Consider the following 4,584-nt stretch of genomic DNA (forward strand, 5'->3'; position numbering starts at 1 on the left):
AAAGGCTACCTACACTGCAACGCAGGTCCCGAAGGGGCTACCTGCGCTGCATCTCAGATTGACAGTGCAGCACCTGCGCTGATCCAGTTTTGCCTTGTGCAACTGGGGTTCCCCACTGTCTGTTGCCCAGTTTTCAGTATTGTTTTTGCAGCCTGTTATCAACCTGTATACCCAGCTGAAACCACTTCTATTTGCCTTCATTCCCCCCTCAGTTGTATGAAGAAAACGTGATTGTTCTTATTGTATTTCTTGCTGTCATTCACAGTTTCCCATAGCGAAAGTGAACTAGTCTTGCTATGACCTCTTGGATCTAGACCTATGAGAAAGTGTCGTTGTGATTCTGAGAGCTAGTTTATTGCTGTTCATAGCTGCTTGAGCATTTGCTTTCGTTATATGGTTCGAATTTCAGTATTTCTTGTGTTGAAACGAGTGAATCTTAAGGTGTTCTTTTGATAATTGGAAAAACACTTGTTGCTTTCGCTTGAAATTGAATTCGAAATCATACAAGAGCTTTCTTTTTGTAATACATCAACATTAAGGAAGAAGAAAAGAAATACTTGCATTGTGCATGTGCATTTTGACAGTTTGCATGCCGATTTAGGAAAAGTGCATCAGTGTGTGCTCTATGGTCTGTTTGAAAAGATGATGTCTTTCTTTTCCTTCAGTAGTTAAGATTTTCATAAGTTGAAAGAATCGAAAAAGCTTGCTTATCATTCTTAGACTGCATTTAGGAGTTGTATCATACATCACGTGGTGATCCATAAAGGCAAACTGCTAAGCAAGATCAACCTAAAAAGAACTGAATTTATCTAACAACGCTTTGAAACATAACGAAACACAGTAGAGGTCTAGGTAGAGACGTGAACCGACGTCGTTAAACATAGTGACTGTCGATCTCTACGAAGGTGGGTGATTCCTCCTGAGGGACGATAGCACTAATACGGACTTGTGCCCCCGCGTATATTGGGGGACCCCTATAGGAACAAAGCCTTTATCCATAGGAATCCGTTTCGGCCGCCCTACTGATCGCGATGCAGTGAACACAGCATTCATGAAGATCAACCACTCGTACCGTAAAACGTATTCTGTGGTTTCGCGAAAGGTTTGGCACACCCTCTGCCTAGAACTCCAGAGTAGTTTCTTTTGGCCTTTTTCAAACTCTATAACTGAAAAAGTCCATTCGAGCATTTGTCACTTCGGGCTCGTTAATACATCGAAGGAGACTAGAGTCATCTTTAGCTTTTTCTCGACTCTTAAAAAGTGAAAAAGCAAGTTGTGTCTAAAGTGTCGTCATAATAAAATTCATTTTAAACGGAACATAATCACCTCCTATTCCTGCGTTGATCTTCGAAGTTAGTCTTTTGGCATCGTAAGTTCTTGTAGAATCGCTAAAATCTTTTGGATAGACTCAAAATGTCTAAACAACCGTCAACATCTAGGACTGTGTCGTCCGACACAGCAACAGTAGAGCCTCCTGCTACCACTCCAACGATGTTTGTTGGTATACCATCTGTCCCGGCAAATTGCCAACAACAAGCCGGAGTCCCATAAGGGACAACAATATGGTTAGTTCCTATTTCTTCATCCGGATTATCATCTGGTACTTCTTATGTTGAAACTCAACAAATTGATCCAATGTGTCTTCAAAGGCCAATTTACCCTTTAAGTACTGGATTTCCACCATGTGGAGGGCAGTATGCTCTTTCATTGTTCCCTCCCGGAGAACAACCATGTGGGAGTTTACAACAAAGTTCAGGTCAAACTGGAATCACATCTAGCGGTTGGGTACCAATACTCCCTTAACAATCAGGAGTTGCATATTCAATGCAACCAGTACACCCTGTGTCGAATATTCCCACCACACCTGCTACGGCGAATGCGTCGCAAGTACAAGCGCTACCTGTTGTAATACAACAACCTCTTATCTCGGCGGCTCAATCACAATCTTAGGGTAGTGCCTCCTTATCTGGAGCAACTCAGGCTCGAACAAGTACTGTGACTCCTCATCTTGGTCAATCATCCAGTATTGGTCAACAGCAAATGGTCCAACAACCAAAGCTGGTTCAATCTCAACAACCGCCATTCCAGCAATCATATCAAGGACCTGAGCAACAAGTCTTTGTAAGTAATGGGCAACCATGCTATAATGGTTATGCCCATCAACTTTGTCAAAGTTGTCAGCACTATGCTGGTCTGCAAAGACCCATTGCTCAGGCGATACCATCTTATCCTGGATATGCTTCGCCTAACCTGAACCAATAGTTGCCCTTTGTAGCAACTCTAGAATTGCCAGATCTAAACCGGCTGATGAATGATCCAATTGCTTATGCCCCTTGGTGGCCAGCGATTCCACATAAACTTCCATCGGACATTCCTAAATTCAATGGAAATCCAGGTGAAGACCCGTCGAATCACGTCATGACTTTTCATCTATGGTGTTCATCGAACACTCTAAATGATGATTCGATAAGACTTCGCCTCTTCCAGAGGACATTGACAGGTCCAGCGGCTAAATGGTACATTGAATTGCCAAGAGCCTCTTTCGACAATTTCAGCTCCTTAGCCACGACTTTCTTAACCCATTTTCAATTACCGATAAGGTATGAAACGGGAACAGAACTCCTTACCAACTTCAAACAGACAACGACCACTCACATATCTGATCATATACATGAGTGGCGATGTCGTCGTAGGATGGTGAAAACTTATGTTCCCGATCAGCTGTTAGCTGAATGGTTTATAAAGTCGTTACTTCCGGTTATAATGGAAGATGTGGCCAAGGGGGGAGTCGTAACAGAGGAGCAGGTCATTGCTCGTGCTCAATATCTGGACTTAGTATATACTCAGTCTGGCACGCTCTACGACAAAATACCTGACGCCCCCAGACCTGAATTTTCAATTCCTCCCCCTCCTAAATCGAATACTGACTCTCAAGCCAGCAATGGCGTGACTGGCAAACGCAAAATTTCTAGTCAAAATGCAAATGAGGAACTTCTTGCCTCAGAAGTAAATGCTATGTCGACTGACAAGGGCAAACAACTGAAGCAACCAGGGGGCAAGAAGAAAAAGAAAAGGAAAGGGAAACCCCCGACAGGGTGTCATATATGCGATGAGGATCATTGGACGAAAGATTGTCCTCATATAGCTGAAGTTAAGAAACTCTTCAAGAGTTCAAAAACCCCAGCAGTATTGACTGATCCGTTTCCTAGTCCAAGACAAAATCTGGTTGCTAATCAAAATGATTCCCGATCCCAAGTGCTTATGTTGTCCACCTCAAAGCAACAAAATAATGCTTTGACAAAGAATAAAGATCACATGAATCCAAAGCAATTGGACAACAAGGCAAATAAACAACCTAGTAGTTCAACAACAACTTTGACCAAAGTTGTGCCACCCATCGTTCCTAAACCAATGATAAAGTCGCCAAAGGGAGTAGTACACAAATCGACATTTAATCCTCGTGAAAAAATAACACAGGATTACAATATAATAGAGGACCTGACCCAATCGTCGTCCGCTATGTCGACACTTGAGGTAGCGCAAAAATGCACCTCCCAAGAGCAAGCTTTATTATCAGCCATAGGTGGGATTGGCCCAATGGATTCCAATCTTATGGCCTTTGATCATAAAGGATATGACCCTCAGATACCAGCTCAACTAGCTTTCCTTATTCAAGTGAAAGCCCTCAACAAAACTGTTCATCGAACAATTATTGATGAGGGGGCATCTACATGTCTTATGTCGATGAGTTGCTGGAAAAATTTAGGCTCACCACCCTTGTCGAAATCGTCAACGACGTTAAAAGCATTTGATGGACGATCATACACTCCATACGGGATTTTAAATAACTTGCAAGTTGAACTGGGGGGCAAAACAGTAGAAGTTGATGTGGAAGTAATCGACGGAAACCTCGATTACAACATCCTACTGGGAAGTCCTTGGATATATGCCATGGCTGCAGTTGTGTCGACCTACTTCAGGAGGATTGTATTTCCTTTTCAAGGAAAAATTACAATCGTCGACAAGCAAACATTTCTCCCCAACAGTTCTCAAGTTACGGGAAGCAGCACAATGATCCATGAAAGTAATCAATCGCTCCAAAATATTGGAGTAGGTCTCCTAAAAGACCCTGCCTTAATGGGTAATTTTGCCCTACCGCCGGCGAGTAATCTGGCGGAAGTAGCCACAGTGGAAACCTACAATCTGAAATCTTCTATATCCAACGGATTCGGAAGATTCCTAAATATTTTGTCAGCATGGATCATCGCCCTAATGGAAATACTGTAAATACAGTGGGCTCCGAGGACGGTTCTTATCTCATGTCAACCTCGTTAAAAAATGAAACAAGGAGTCACAAGGATAGTTCTTTTACTATGTCAACCTCATTAAAAAATGAAACAAATCCCCTTTTCAAAATTCAAAGGTAAACCTTCATTCCAACCACCAAGTTGAATGCAATGAAGCTTGGGGGGCACCCTCCTTTGACATGCGTTATTATGATGCTGGGGGCATGCAAAAGAACGAGCAGTTTTGGCAAAGTTCATGCTCGTTAAAAAATAAACGCAAGAACCGAGCAGTTTTAAT

The sequence above is a fragment of the Pinus tabuliformis genome, chromosome 1_2 (genome assembly GCF_031772625.1).
Source record: "Pinus tabuliformis cultivar Carrire ecotype Pingquan chromosome 1_2, CPIR1, whole genome shotgun sequence".
Taxonomy (NCBI): Eukaryota; Viridiplantae; Streptophyta; class Pinopsida; order Pinales; family Pinaceae; genus Pinus; species Pinus tabuliformis.